The 17,007-nt window shown below is 40.6% G+C and overlaps 1 protein-coding gene and 1 long non-coding RNA gene across 7 annotated transcripts in view; one reads left to right on the top strand and one right to left on the bottom strand.

Moving 5' to 3' along the window:
- Nucleotides 1-4,554, top strand: part of LOC145961364 (uncharacterized) — an 88,612-nt gene extending 84,058 nt beyond the window's left edge. The window contains exon 2 of the long non-coding RNA XR_014435626.1: nt 4,193-4,554. This is a non-coding gene — a long non-coding RNA (uncharacterized LOC145961364). The remainder of the gene's footprint in view (nt 1-4,192) is intronic.
- Sema1a (semaphorin 1a) overlaps nt 1-17,007 on the bottom strand; it is a 366,157-nt gene that overhangs the window by 334,511 nt on the left and 14,639 nt on the right. Inside the window, exon 1 of one of the 6 annotated variants that reach the window (XM_083081470.1) lies at nt 9,743-9,835. The exons of the other annotated variants lie outside the window; for them this stretch is intronic. The gene's annotated coding sequence lies outside the window, so the exon portion shown is untranslated. Of the gene's footprint in view, nt 1-9,742; nt 9,836-17,007 lie in introns of those variants that run through there. 6 annotated transcript variants of the gene reach the window in all.

Genomic DNA, 17,007 nt, shown 5'->3' with positions numbered 1-17,007 from the left:
CCGCGATGTTTCTCGATGACGACGCGGCTTTCCGTACTCGCTTCTTGAAATGACGTTACTGGCGGGCGCTGCATTTCATTCGGCGGTAATTACGTTGCGTGCCGCGCAGTGGAGAATAAAACGCTTGCCCGAGGGAAAAATCCGTTCCCCGAGTACGGGAAATATGGAAAAATGTTACGTTGTTATATACGCGCAGCGAGAACGCGTGGCTGCTCGCTCGTGTGAAAAAAAAGAAGTAGCGCATTCGAGCCTTTGTGTCCGATCGAATCGCAAAATGAACCATGATGGGGAATCCAAGGTATTTCGTTAACTCATAATGAGCAGCACAGTTGTAATTATAATGCGTGCGTTATTTATCCTTTCGAAATTGACTTAAATGCATTTCGGCATAAACATACAAATATTCAATGTTCTTAAATATGCTCATATATTTACTCTTGTGTTTATAGTCAACAATCGTTTTACGATTACTATTTCTTCTACTCCACAATTGTATCAAAATAATAAAAACCCATTTATTATATATTATGTACATATCTAAAAAAATATAAAAAAGTGAAAAGCTAAAATACGTCGTACTCTTATAAATAATCCATTTCCTACGAGGACGTGTCGAGCAAAAATTGCGTCATAATGCATCGAGCGCGTTTACTAACATTTCGAGCTTTCAGTCACATGATGCGCGGATAAAGAAATATCAGTCGACACTTTACATTGTAACGGGCTGCAGTTTCTTTATCGTCGTACATTCGGCCGCACTGCTAAATCTTTTTTCCATTTACTTCCGCGCGAAAGACGGAACATTTTCTTCTCCCATCACCATCGCATCGATAAAAATAAAATTCTCTGCAGCGCAGCAGCAGTAACTACGCACTCGGATGGCGACGATTTGCGCGTGTAAATAGGCATCACTCGCAAATCGTACGGGTTAATGGCGAAGCGTATGTGAAAGTGAAAGACAGAAAAACACTCGACCGTTAGATCGACACAAAATTGATATAACAAGCATGAAAGAAAATAAATTTTTTGTTTAAAAAATGTCACGTTTTTTTATTAAATTAAATCAATCAAATTAAGATTTCGTGAAAATAGACGTTGCAAATTGCTACAGTTGATTTCCGAGAAACGCGATATTTGATTAGCGCAGCGGTTGTTTACGAGCGAGGTTTCTTACACGTAATAAACACTGAGGATTCCTAGGGGCATCCTGCGGCGAATTCGAAGTTTCTCGTTTCCTGTTCACGCTTCGGATTCGCCGCTTCCTTTTCCCGTCAAGCCGAGAGAGAAAAAGAAGCGTTTGCTTCCCAACTGTGTCTCGAGTGTAAAAATAGAATTAGACAAAAATAGGACTACGCGAGTATCGGGCAACCAGAAACTCGCTTCACCGATCCAACCCCGTTCGTCAAGTAATGTGTGTGACTCGTAGATCGATTTTCTTGTGATATTTGGGTCATGTGTGACAGATGAGCTAATTTCTTGCTGCCGCAGTAAGAACACGCCTGATGTATTGGAGCGATCTGTAATCTAATGTCTCTCTTCTAAGGAGATCTCAAAAAAATGAAGAGGGAAAGAAATGAAAGAAAGATTTGAAAAAGTCGAGATATCAATGATGACACGGGTCATTAATGGTAAAAAATGCATAAAGGAAATTTCTTACGAATCGCTCGAGGTAGATAGGCAGTGTCAATTTTTCTCTTAAATTTTCGAGAAAAAGAGGTAATTTTTTTTATATAATAAAATCTCTGAAAAATGAATCTATATAACAAAACCTATAACAAAACAGTTATTTTTGATCAATATTATTCATAAAACTCACACACATTTTCACACGCACTTCGTTCAAGGAGAGAAAGAGACAGAGAGAGAGAGAGCAATATTACAAAAAATGGAACAAAAAATCATTTGAACACACCCATCTAACGATTTCGAATAATTCACCGGACACGTGTACCCCGGCACGGGAAAGAGGAAGGGTTAAACGAACGGACGTGTTAACCATGGGTCACTGGCGACGGTTTACACGCATCCATGCGCCATTGCAAACCACTCGCAAAATCGCGACACGCACGCGACGCATTACGTGTACGCACGCGAGAATGGTGAATGATGTCGCGGGTCTGATGAATGCGCGGAAGATTTATATCGAGCAGGCTGCAGGATATAAAAGGCTGGACGAGATATCAAATCTCGATTGGATCAAATACGTGGCGTGTAGAGGGGTGTAGGAGGAACGACCGAACGGTGGAACAATAAGAGTTTTTGGTGAGGCTGATGCATGGGAATGGTGGTAAATTTTGTGCGCGAGAGTAGCGAATGATCGCCGGTGACGGATTGACAAACTCGGCGAGCCACAGCAAAGTCGTTATATTCCGCGAAAGTCAACTATTACGGAAATGCAAATCAGGTATCCGAAATTTATTCTTGAAGAGTTCCTTTCAGATGCTAAAGGTTTTTCTCCGCGGAGAGAGAAGAATTTGTCTTCTTTTGACATTAAAAACACTCAATGGAAACATCATATTTGCGGAAAAAGCAATAAAAGTAGAATAAACAGTTTAAACGCAAAAGACATCGTTTACTTTGGCGCAGCAACATTTCGGAAGAAACTCGATCTGAATATAAAACGGAGTAATATAACGTCGCGGGACAACAGTTTAAAATAATTGATCCCTTTTTCCGAGTATGTGTGTTTCCGAGTGCGTGTTACTAGCACTACATGTGGATAAAAAATTTGACTAACCGCGAAACAGCAAAAACAATACCGCAAAGAAGCTCATTCCATTGCGAGGGGAGAAAACGTCGAGAAGTTACTTAAACGTACGAGAAGTTAGGCGCGACGGCTCTCTTACTGCGCTTTCCCGCATTTGCTGTGCTTGTACATCCTCTTACGAAACTTCGGAGCACTCCGTTCGAATTAACGAAACATGTTGCGTTGAGAGTCGGGAGAAAAACTTGCAAAGGAAATCTCGACCGCGCACTTTCTCTCTTTTCTATCGTTCTCTTTCTTTCTTTCACGGTGCACCACCAAAGAATTCCGCAGCTCGGAAATGTAACTCAATCCAATGATGGTGCAGTTTCCATCGTGAAAATGCATCTCAAGTTTCTTCGTCTAACTGACGTTAATATTTACTTGCTATCGTGGCGGTCAGGAAATTAAAAGGGAGATTCGAGTCGCGTCTTTTAAATTAATGAACAGAGAGGGGAATAGACTTGCAGTAGTTGTTTGTATAAAGCCGCAGAATTCGAATATTTCCAAATATATGACAGCTTAAAGTGTCGATGGAATAGATATTTCCCTCAAGAAAAAGATTGAAAGAAGAGATTGAAATTTTTCAAATATTTTATTAAACACATAATAATGCAAATGAAATTTGTGCAATACACATAGAACATATAGTTGAAAATCTTCAAACGTCCAAAGCTCATGTTGGTTATAGCCACTATTTCCAGCAATTTAGCATACAACAAGATCACCTGATCATCGTAGCATTTGCTTACTGGCTTATGTTTACAATCGCACTAGCGAGAGTCGAGATCAAATAGCCATGTTTGTCGCTAATATGTGTGATGTGAACACGAAGCCGTGTACTCAAAGGGTCACAATTCAAATCGACCGGAATGATGGTTAACGTTTACATGTGATTTTGGAACGTTTTAACGAGAGAGAGAGAGAGAAAGTAATTAAATTTTATTTCTATTGCGGCTTTTCGAACACAATCCCGGATAATAATAATAGAATATCTTTTGTAACTTGAGAAGATTGAAATTAATTTAATTCATTCATTCATTATTTCGATGCACGAGCTTTCAACTTATTACATTTTTTTTTTCAAGAATTTTATAAGTTGAAAGATAAAAATAGAATTAACGGCGCTTTTTTAAAACCTCGAGGAATTAAAACAACATAAGCATAAACAACGTGCTAAAAAAATATTTTCCATGCAAGAATTCTTCATGCAAAAATAAGTCGATGTTAAAGCATAAACATTTTACTCAGCATGTCATGGCAACTTAATTGCATCATACGATACAGAATTTCCGATTAAACTTTCCAATTGTCATTTAACATTATTTTAACTGGGAATAATTCGCAATTTTCAAAGTTAGCGAAACAATTTTGTAGCGCAAGAAAAACGAATAATACAAATGACGGCAAGAGGAAACTCCTACGCGGTATCCTTTTTCTGCATTGCAGGTTTATCTCCGAAGAAGGGCTATAAGGCACTAAAGGACAGCTGGTACCAAGGAAAACAGCAAATCGCCCGAGAAAACACACCACAGGTTTTCTTGCGGACGATCAGTAATGTTCGCTGTGCCAGCCATGGCGAGGAAAAAGGGCGTAGACGTTATTCGGCAAGGACAAGAAAAGTGCATACGGCATGCACGGGACTGTGAGTCATCGAAGAACATATGTGTCCATACATATGATAAGAACATAGAATGTCTCGAAATGTGTGCGTATCCACCGTTCTGAAGTAAAATTGCTATTATGTCTACTAGGTAATATTACATTTCTAGCAGCAGTAACAAATTAATTAAAAACTGCGTTATCCGCAATTGCATTCCTTTATTCTCCTTCGAGATTATCGAAAAAATTCCAAGAGATTTTCAATTATTAACTAAACTCTCTTGTGATTGTCAATCGCGAAAAATTTGGATAAGATTTAATAAAGTCGTTTCGCAATTTGACTTTATTTTTCCCGATAAGCCATCTCATCGGGAAGTCGATCGCTGCCGAGACTTCCTTTATGCACACGTATAAGATGCGCACGATCGCATATATGTCGCGTGCATTATGCAGACTACGTGTCCACGAGTTTGCGTTCGCGCATGTGAGAACGTCATGTTCCAAGATGAGTCGCACGCTTAATACGCAAGCCACGCACACACACGCACGCTCACCACGTACGTATTTACACATTCGCCGCGGTGATATATCGATACTTATATATTATACCGATATATATCGTTGGAACGTGCGAGCGCGGGTGTCTGCACCGGCACACATAACTTCCTTGGCCAAAGATAAACTGTATCCGTTGAACATACGGAAGGCCACCAACCATACCGGTACATATACATCCATTATTAAACCGCTGTATAGTTTCGGTCGTCGTATCTATGCCAGATTATATTAACATACGTTTTACATATTTGCACGGAGAAACGTTTATTAATGCATGGGAATAAGCGTAATTGCGTACGCGATTTATACTCGTTTACCGAATACAACACCTCGTATTTATTACGATCGTTGTACAGTTTTTCATGTATGAATAAATGCCCAATTTCTGACAACTATACAGGCATTTCGTTGCCGCGAAATAATTATCCTTTACAGACACGAATCGCGCGTAAGAATTCGTTGCGATCCAAACTTGTCCCGGAAGTCATAGCATATGTATATATATGTATATCGCGACGAAACATGCCTGTAAGATAAGAGACTGCACTTCTTACGTTGCATCTGCACGAAATGTATCGTCAAAGTAAAGTTACATATAGATGGGTGCATGGTGCGCGCGCATGTGTCCGTTTCTGCCTTCCGAAGAATGTCAACACGTGTGGCTTTCATGGTCGAGGCACACCGATGCAACTGGCGCACAAGACGAGCACGACAGATGGTAGATGCGCTTCGTTTAAAAAACTCTACATCCTCCGAAACGAGAATGTAACGACGCGTTTAACATATCCGGTATATAAAGTACCAGGACTGAAATATTCATATTATATTATGATTCAAAATAAACGATTATACGGAACGGAAATCGTCTTTTCGAAATATAGATTTTCTAAAAAAATGTAAACTAATATATTTTGTTAAAATTTGAAACATTTTCTAGAATTTTAATTTTAGCCATACAAGACTTTTCTTGCTTGCACGCCAATTCTTACATGTCAAATTAATAAGTAACATTACTTTTATTTGACAGATAAAATAGATAGCAGTTTTTCTCTTTAACATTAGAATATTATTAAATTTTCTTCAGATTTAAGAATATTTAAGCTACATTCAAGATTAGTAAAAATTATTGTTCTTCATAATAAATTTTAAAAATATACTCCGCGATATACGATATATACATACATTAAAGAAATCAAATTGATCGAAAGAAAAAGAGGGAAAGAGAAACGAATGATACGTATAAATTCTCGATGGAATCGAAATACGCTCAGCGTTAAAAGGTTAAAGAAATCTCGCGCAAACGTTCCGCGAAGGGCAAAGATCTCATTCGTCACGATCGTGTCGATTTTCGCAGCGAGCAGTATCATCAGCATCAACGACGCGTGCACTTTGCCGGATACCGCTCGCTCTAAGCGAGCATCTGTATGAGAAAGTAACAGTCGACGGGCATGTGGTCCGCGACCGAATAAAAACACCATCGCGTACGTCGCGACAAGGAAGAGAGTGGCGACCGACAGTCTGCGAAGCCGCTAGTAAGCTGATATAAGCAGAATCAATTTCCAGCGAGTGTTCGAGCGGCAGGAAAGGATTTTGCTCGCGCGACGACGAAAAGGCAATATTCCGCTCTAGAATCGTGCGATCGCGTTTGAGTTGGAAGTTAGGTTGGTAAGTGGGTAGGTAGGTAGATAGGTAGAAGATCGCGAAGGAAAGTGAGACGAGGTGAGGTGAGGTGAATGACGGCGGGGAACGAGGAGGAGCAACGGAGCGAGAGAAACAAGAATGAGGAGGCACAAAGAGCACTATACCTTTGTTCTCTCCCGGACTTATCTAGATACTTTTCAATAAAGTTACTTGACACACTCGCCGCGCCTCACCGCCATCAAAACTTTGCCATCGGAGAAACGACGGCGACGGACCGCCTACGTTCCAAGTATAACGAGCCGCGATCGTCCTCGCGCGACCCCTCCGTGTCCCCCTTTTCGCCGGAAAATATCTCTCGAAACGACGCGGAGAAGCTCAATGTGGTAAGTCGTCGACGCGAACGGACGAATGGAAACGCAATTTCGTATTCCGCCGGTATTCGCGGCAAAATGCGGCGCGTGACTTCGAGCAAAGAGAGCGCGGCCGGAAGTGTGCGTGCGTGTGTGTATATATGATTTCGCAAACAACGGTGCGGCTATGTTGAATATTTAAAGATTTAATCCCGTACGACGCGAGGTCCCGCGAGCGGCACCTGCGTTTCCAATACGCGAGAATAGGTAAAACTCGTCGGAAGGCGACGTCGCGATCATGTGAAAAAATATCGAATTACGATCATCGGGGCCAAAAGAAATGCCAATATTATAATTAACATTTCCTGTCAGCCATTAATTAAACATATATGGATGGATGGATACAAACATTCTGAAATTCTTTGGAAAATATATTAAGGAGAATTCTACTTCCGTCAATCACAATAAAATTAAAGCTCGCGAAATAATCAATCAAACGTCAATGTTCTCTCTTCTATTAAGCATTTTACGACAGATTTTAGTTAAAATTCAAACGTCAGAGAGAAAAAGAGGAAACTTGCGCGGCCATTCCAAAGGATTAGCTTTCGTGGATAAAATGTACGGAAATTGTATGGAACATTGCGGAACAACCGGCTTTGTGTTTACTCGGCGCGATGCGTTACGAGCGGATTGTAAGCTTCGCGTTGTACAAGCGGCCTATCGAGTTTTATAATGAAACGCGTACGCCGCAATTCGAAGTTGTATCTGCTAATGAAAACTGATATTTATCCGCGTCTTTGAATTTAAGCGTTAAATCGCGACGTCTGGACCGATGTAAGCGTATTTGGGCAAGCATTTTATGTATATTTTGTTACTTTAATGTCGCGAAACGACCGACGCGCGCTGCAATTCCGCGACACAAAACACGCCGGGCACAAAATGTCTGTCGTTAAGCTCTTAATCCCCGCATTAGTCTACAAACGTAGAAACATTTATATTGTCTGGACTATTCTTCCATCAACATATTTACCACGTGTACCAACATCGAGTCGCGCATCATTTTTCACAGCTTGATATCGAATATATAAAAATATTAATCAAAGGAAGCAGGTATCGTTTAAATTTTCAACGCTTGGATATCAAGAGCGGATGCGCTCTAGAGAAAGGTACTCCTTAATGAAATTCAATTTATCGTCTAAAGTCACCTTAAGGTGAAAATAATTAAAACGTAATGCGCTCTCATCGAAAACGCTTTGTCTTGCGAGATAATTTGTCTTCCAGAGACGCGTAAAAGAAAGACTATCTCTTTTATATCCATATATTTCAACGATAAATTACATCACAAAAGCAACAACCAGTGACCAATATCTTTCTTATCGCTAGATTCAGTAACGAAAATTAAATCTCGCACGTCACACTGGAAAATATTTCTTAAAAGTTATGAAGCTAGAGACTAATAATTCAACTTTACGCTCGCAATATTTTTGTTAAATTGAAATTTAAAATCGAAATATATAAAATAATATTTGCGCTTGATAACGCCGTCACGCTTTTCACGCTTAATCAAACGATGATTTATATTCTTCGATAAAATCCCAAGTGTACCGCGATCTGCATGGCGATGCAGTAACGCAGAGCACAAATTATTTATCAAGCATTTTATCACCGTGTCGTAATGACGCTACAAACTAGCACCATCGTGTCCCGCCCCGAAAGCATTTTCCGCGAAAGCTCGTTGCGAAAAAAAAATTGCCGTCGTAGCGAGAGCTTCGCTGTGTAAAATCCCGGGTAATATCGCAATGCTCATCGAAGTCTAATCTGTCGTCAAAGATAGCGCCGGTTAGAATACCTGACGGTGCGTCTCGTATTTTCTCAGGATGCGCGACGCGCGATGCGACGTTGAATATTTAAAAATTCTAATCAGGAAGGCGTATCTTCCCGTGTTTCCAGTATCGATTAACGCGCGCTCGGCGGTCGAGGGAAAGGAAGGAATGGCGGCGCATAGTCGTTTCGGTTTTCAGCGGTGTCGGCGATGAAAATTCGAGCGCCTTTCCCATAGCCACGACGAAGAGAGGGCGAGACGGAAAAAGAGAGAGAGAGAAAGAGAAAGGGTCGTGACAATGGCGGTAGATAGGTAGATAGGTAAAGAATACTGCAGCAACACATTTACACCGAGTTACAGATTCGATGCGTCCGCATCCCGACCGAGTTCGCCGCAAAATGCTGCTGCGACACGCGACTCGAAAATAACCCTCCGCGCGATTTTTCAGCCTCCGTGGACATCTCAATTTATATGGAAATAGTATTGTGATTATTTAATTTTTTTCATACCTTCTTTCATTTATCTACATCACACGGCATGCGAGCCCTGCACGTTCGCTGTTTATCTGATATCATTTATCTGTGCATCAGTAGTTAACAGCGCGTTATCACGGCTCGTTTTATCAAGCCTCATAATGAGGTTCGTGTATAAATGGACCGTATATAAAGCGTGGTTAAATAATATCTACCGTTGACATCGGAAAAGGAAAAGTTCAGAGATAATAAACGCGCACATTGTGTGTCTCGGATTCATTGTCCTTTTTCTAAAAGATCGCATGAAAATTTACAAGGATGTTCAACATATTCTTTATATAAAAAGTTACAAATAATATAGTGAAGAGAAATTATCGCAAAATAATATAATTGTGCTCTTTGATTCGTACTTGTTTAAAACTTTAATTTGCTGTTGTGATGCACAGATATATACTGATACTTTTTTTTCGCAATGTGAGGTTGAGAGTTCGACTAATATTTACAATTTAGACGCGATGTAGCTTTTACGATATAACCAGATAAAATAACTCACTATTCGTCTCTTGATATCGGAGAAAATTACACTCTGTATTTCAGAAAAGTGCATTTCGATGTTTTTCATCTCAGAGATTCTTCACATAAGCGATCTCTCGCAAAGCTGTAAGGATGCATCTTTAAACGTTGCCCTTATTTGCTTACATTTACATCCGAGTTAAAGTTAACGACCACACTCCGCCATGGAACAGCCATAGAATCAAAAGCTTGCTTTCGTTACGGCCAATCGTTTAAGTTGCCTGGTGTAACTGCGACAAAAAATTGCGATTTACCCTATGAATCCCTGTCCGATGGATTCTAACTCTTAAGAAAATAAAGTATTTCTCTCTAATAGATAAAGTAGGAACACTTGCTTCGAGAGATATTATTACCGTACGATATAACGATACTTGAACATGCATTAAATTTATAACCATGTCAACGAGAGTAAAAATTTTTGTTTATAACGTTACATAAAAATATATTACATATTTATATAATAATATTAATAATTATTGAATCAAATAATACGGTATTATATATAAAATATTATTTCATATTTATACTATATTAAATATTGAATTAAATGTTGATTAAAAATGTCGAGGCTCGTGATTAAATTTAAAAGTCCTTAAATGAATACAATATAAATATACCTATTTATATATATGTAAATCCAAATCGCGCATATATATACACGTGTGCGCTTAGATATATCGCTATACCGCGTACAAACATAGACGTCTAGAGAGAGCAATAACACTGAATGCGGTACATACTTGGGTGCATCGATGCTAACATAATAAGCGGACATATCTGCCAAGCATATACTGTTATGCGTCGCTATTACAGCCATTTTACGACGAATGCGACGCGCGCGAAACCTCCTTTTACGATCCGTCCGCAAAGTCGATGAGAATGAAATAGAATTATACATTCAGGTAATAAAATGGAAATGAAATAGAAATAGTATTACGTGACATGCAGCTTGCGATTGTGACATGTTACGTAGCACGATTAATAACACTGTTCGCAAAAATGTTGATAATTTAGAGTTACGAAATGCACATACACAAGGGATATTTCATACAATGTCATGATTGAGAAAGCGGCGCTTTCACGTTTCGAACAATGCCTTTGCATTTGCGTTTCCCGCGACGATATTTAAACAAAAATTCGTTCGGCGGATATATTCATCGGGGCTGAGTCGTCTCCGGCACGATGATCACCGCAAGCGAACCGCGTAAATTCTCCTTAACGGCGGTCCTATGCACCCGCGTTCTCATTCAGCGGTCGGGTCCCGCAGTGTGCTTATGCTTATAGCGCATAGCGACGCGGCAGCCGAGCTATTCCATGCTGGCCTAGGCGCTGGCTAAGCACTTCTGTACATACCGAATACATCGGTGAGGGAGGATACCGTATAACGCGCCCCGGAGCGACGCACGGGGCGCCGCGCCGGGGGTAGAAGGAGCGAAATATTCGGGAAACGGATATCGGATAGAAACGGCGGCGCGTAGTAGCCGACAATGGCGCGCGGGCGTGCACGTATCGAATGGCAGAAAGAAGGGGGCAGACGCGTCGGCGGAATGCTTAAATCGCGGAGAGATCGCTCGTGAGAGAGCAAAAAGCCGAAATGATTGATGCGCCGGGGACCGCGTGTATCTGTCAAGAGAGATTCGGTCTTCCCTCCGGTTTTTTTTCCTCTTCTTTTTAGCCTGGATTTTTACACGCTCCAAGAATTAGCCAAATTTATTATTTAATCCTTTAAATAAATTTCTACGATTCCTCTTGATGTACGTTTTATTACAATCTTTTTTTCATGAATTTTTTTTAATTTTTACATCGCCGTTTGTACGTGATATAATAATGTTCCTATTGCTACTCCGAAGCCGCCTTCCATTTATCGAGGTAGGATGTAGAGGAGAAAGAGAGGAATAAAATTTCTTTCCATTGGAACATTTAACATGTAATTTAACAGAGACGCGTGCAATACTCTAGGAAGCAGACCCCGCCCGGAGGTTTCCGTACATAGGGAATCACATTGGCGTGGCCGCAGAATACTAAGCTATATACAAAAGGAATGAGAGGAGGCATTCGTGAACGCGAGGCTGGAATTGCGCATCACGTTTGAAATCACCGCGAAAAGCGAATGAAAGAGAAATCAAACGAATGCGAATAAAATAAAAGAAGAACAAATTCTAATATTTAAAAAAATGCATAAACATTTTAAATATACCCATCTATCATAATTAACAATTTATGAAATTTTCGCGATATTACATTAAACTTTACATGTTTCTTACTCCTATTATTTTTTCACAATATATATTTAATCAATAAAATATCAATTTAATCACAAATTATGTTTAATCAAATCGGTCAGAGGAAAATAGGTGATACTTTCTTTTTATAATTCAGACTCTCTTGATATTTTCTCTCTCAATTACATGTGACGCATGTGCGTATCAAGCTCAGTGTAACTTTTTACCCCAGATTCTCGCAGCAGAGATGAAAAAAATGGCGGACTGAGTGCAAAAGAGATGAGATGCACACATGGACAGGGTTCGTTGTGTGTGCGTAAACGTCACAGGCAACGTGTATCCGGAAGTGATAAATATGCCGCTGAGGGGCATACACATTCACGCACTTCTTCGATCGGTGGCGGCCGACGCGGCGTGCTTCTATCGCATAAAGGACAGGGCAGAGATAATTACAGCGCAAGGGAAACTTCCGCAAAAGAAGAGAATATATGTATGTGCGTGCGCAAGGGGAGGAGTTCTATTGAAAATGCGCATGCGATTGCTGTCACGTTTATTTCGCGAATCGTAGGATTTCAGAACTCTCGACAGCGATTTGTAAAAAGAATCGTGGAAATTTTCAAAGAAAAAAGGCAATAATCAATCTGACGAGACAAAAATTATTCGCAATGATTACGTATGTATATATTTATTTCCATATTCATTTATTTTTAAATTTGTAAATTTCCTTATAAAAATGAAAAAATAGGAAATGTATTCCTTTAGTTAGATAATCAGCGATACTGCGTAAACGATTAAAAAGAGTTTTTCTTTCATCTAGTTCTTACTTTTACGAGATAATTCGATTTGATGTTGATAAGGATAAAATGCAGAAATTATGACAATGACTGTACTCAAATTTATTCGACTATAAATACGGTGGATTAGGAGTGCACATGACTGTGGCAACCTTCTTCACGTCGCTGCGAATAGAGAGCCGCAGGTGAGTGCGAAGGGTTAATTACCGAATGTCCGAGAGTGGTCAAGGAGGTCGCTTCTCACGACCAATTCCGCAACCGCGCGCGCACATCGCCGTCGTCGTAATTCCACAACAGAATTAACGGAATCGCCGGAAGGGCGGAGCGGAATAATCTCGGCAATGGCGGCAACGTGCGCTGCGCGAGATAAAGACCGGATCCTTTCTCGTCAGCAGCAAATACGGCGGGGAACCCTCTACGGTGATTAAGCCCTGTCCGAAAGTACAACGCCGAGAGCCCGTCGAGCCGTTTCGCCAGGGGTAGTAGGCAGGCGGGCGAGCGAGGAAGGGGGAGGATTGGTGGAAGAGGGCAGAGACCCCGGAATAGGGAAAACCGAAATATCGACGAGATAGCCGCCGCCACCGCCGGTACCCCCGACGTGTGTATAAATGGTGGAAATGCGTGCTAGCTCCCGTCCCCTTCGCGCCATTCTTGCCCCCCGGGCTATATCTCCCTCTTTCCCGCTCTCATTTTCTTTCCTCGTCTTCTCTCTTTCCCTTCTCACGCTTCACATCCACTTCTTCATTCCCTGCTGCCTTTCCCTCGGAAAGACACGGCCGCTTCCACCAGCGCGTTTCCATATCCTCGCTCGATGGTCCCTGGCGCGCTGTCAATATTCGTGCTCCGTTTTCTCGACACATAAATACACTAATGCCACTTTTGTAATCTCCGAATTGTCTTTTTTGTCCGAGATTGTCTTATTTTTACTGAATTCAATTTTAAAAAATTACTAAATTACTAATTAATTGCATTAATTTCGCTCGCGTATATACATATATTTTTCTTTATTTTTGATTTGAGTCTTATTTTCGCGTTCATTTAATATGATTAGAAGAAACTGGTAATTGCATTAATTTCGATTCCTTTATCTATTTATCGCAACATGTATCAATAATTTATAACGGAGAAGAGAAAAGTATCGCTAAGCCTTATTAAAGATATATTGAATTATAGGAAATTTGCATCACACCGATGTTCCCTGAATATGTGTGGAAATATGAATACGACGTCTCTTTTGCGCGGCGATCTTTTTCTTCTATGTGCGGTCTTTTCGACTATCATTTTCTCTACGCTCCCGTTTCAGCGACCCTTCCAATGTTCCTGGCACTCTTTATCGATTTTTGAACTCACCCGCACCGGAATATCCTATAAACGAGTACATGGTAATCCACGACCCGGGCTCGAACACCGTGAATAATATCTTAATGCTCGGACGTCTTCTGCGGAGCATGTTCCATTCGAAAATGTCTTTTACGATCTCATATAAAGCGTACGTTATAGAACCGTTGTATGAAAATCGCCAAGCCGATCCAATTCTGGCGTAGGTATTCCCTCTCTTCTTCATATCCAAACCGATGCGTCGTTTCTAATATTGATCTGTTGCACTGAAATTCAGAAGACATGGATATTTGAGTTTTTCTTATTAAAAAACTCAAATATTTCCTCCTCTTTTTCTCTTTTCTTTATGATAATTATTTAATAATTGTAAAATAAATCTGAATAATTATTAAGCACTTGATTGCGCGAATTTTCAAAATCCTCTTATATAATTTCGACTTATTAAAAATACGAATTCGTAACAACACTGGATCGAATCAATTTTTTGTCGAAAATTGAACTTCCCTCTTTTATCGAGTTGAAAAAAGATTTTCTTCGCGTTTTACAAAAGACCAAGCGAAAAACCGATTTTCACTGTTTCGAAAATCGTCTCCCGGCGAATAGCGAATACGCTACCTTCCTTCCGCTACGATATCCTTTATTTCTCGTTTGCCTCCTTCCTTCGCTCCCAATATTTCGCTCGAGCGTGTCTTCCGATATTCCCGATGCCTTTTATCGATTTTCGAGCGTTTGCCTCGCTCAATCTTCGCTGCCGCTCGTTTTATCGATTTTCGTGTTTACGTACGCGACGCGCCGCGAAGTGTAAATCCACGTATCGTGATCCACGATCTAAGAATACGATAAATCTTATTACGTGTTCCGGGACTTCGTTTCTGTCTTTTATTGTGCCCTTCCTCCTTCTAGTAGCGTGCACTTTCCACATCGCGTCAAGGGCCTGGCCCATCCAAGAATGCTTTTGTGTATCATTGTTCGTGTGCGAAAAGATCGCTCTTTTTATTTTTCTATTTTCCTCACCATCTCTGCAATCGCCACTCTCGCCAAACACTAGCGTTTCCGTATCGAGGTAATGATTTTTAAGCATTGTATTCTCACCGTTAATTTAATGGTGAATGTGAAATTTTACAGGAATAAAATAACGATATAAAAGGACAATTAAAATATCTCTCTTGACAATTTTATAGTAAAAAAACTCATATAGATCTAAAAGAGATCGTAAAAAAATTTAATTAATACTTTTGTTTGGAAGAAAAAGAAATAATTTTTTTAAATTACCAATTCTCGATTCGCTTTTTGAAATCGTAACTAATCTTTCTAGGGCAACTTGATGATATTTCTCTCAACGACTTTATCGATTTTAACATTTACCTAGCGCGCTGTAAATTCGCCGCGATCCAGCATGGCGCCGCGCGATAAATCTACGTGCTACGTGCAATGCAATTTTTTTTTATTTTTGTCTTTATCGCGTGCCAATTCCTCGCCGTGTAACCGCCGCTGCTTTGTAAATCATCACTCGGTTTGGATGTACCTACCCATATTCGCACTCGCTCTTATTCTTGTGTCTTCGTCCATTAAATACCGTTACATTATACATCAATCGAATTATGAGTCTTCTAGATTTAATATGATCGATACTATCAATAGTTGAGTCAAGTATATAAGAGTTTTTTGCAAAAATGTTCTCTCTTTATTATATTTAAATTATTCATATATATAATTTTTATTATTAATTTTTTGTATTTCTTTTTTATTTCTCATCTATTCTTAATTCAATCGTTTATTCCATCCACGCTTATTTTCTATATATGCACCATTTCTATATATATAAATTTTGTTAATATTTATATTTGATTTTTACTAATTACAAATGTGTGTTTGCTCTTTGGAATCGAATGATATTAATCACGTTGTCTCTACAATTTATACGATGCAACCTTTGATATTTATAAATAAAAGTACAATTCTGAAAAACCGTAATCTTTCTTTCCGCTATTCGCCGTTTGCATTACGAATGATACCGATTGGATCGGTGCGCGCATGCCATTTACCATGCAGCTTGCAATTCCCTGCCTGCGATATAGGTTTTTCGTCATCCAACCTAAAACGACGTCCCTTCATAGATCACGCGAGATCCTTTATCCGTCCGAGTATTTACCCGCCACGCTGGAAATCCATACGCATCGCGATCCACGATGCGGCGGCGCGATAAATCGTCGCGCTCGCACCGCGTGCTTTTTGTCTCTGTCTCTACCTCTCGCCTTTTCATCCTCTCTCGGGGAATCCGCGATGTTGGTGCTGCTGCAGCACCTCCGATGCTTTGTAAATCGTCGTCTGTTTGCATGGCGTCACTCTTCCGTCTCGTCCCGCTCTGCGCCTGCCGGTCCTATGCGTTCTCTTGTCTTCGACCTCTGCCCCCCCGCGCGCCTGTCCTTCCCTTTCCCTCTGTGCAAAGTTCCGCGGTCGTAACTTCGTTCGTACGCGAGGAAGCAAATGTTATTTACGAGCAAAGTCGTCGTCGTCGTCGTCATCCCAATCGTCCTCGCCACCGCCACCGCCGTCGTCGTCGCCGCCATCCTCGTCGTTGTAGTCGGGCGAGACGCGGCGCTTCCGTAGGATTCCGATTGCAATTCCCTCTGTTCCAATCAAACTCCTATTTTCCGCGGGGGCTCTTGGCATGCGACGATAATGGAAACGGGGCGAGACACGGAAGAGAAACGAGTCGGAGAATCGAGCGAGCTAATGGATGAGGACGGCGCGACTATCGCGTAATATTTTTTTTCTCACGCGCGACGACTCGATTTTTCGAGTCGAATCGCAGCGAGAAATGGCACGACGTTATTGCCGAAAATCCTGACCGACTTTCCCCCCACCTTTCTGTATCCGTCAGACGATAG

This window comes from Camponotus vicinus, unplaced genomic scaffold, assembly GCF_025532165.1.
Source record: "Camponotus vicinus isolate PSW18456_S1 unplaced genomic scaffold, iyCamVici1.0 SCAF_11, whole genome shotgun sequence".
In the NCBI taxonomy this organism is placed as follows: domain Eukaryota; kingdom Metazoa; phylum Arthropoda; class Insecta; order Hymenoptera; family Formicidae; genus Camponotus; species Camponotus vicinus.
Note: the sequence above shows the minus strand (reverse complement) of the source record. Positions and strands in the feature narration are given on the sequence as shown.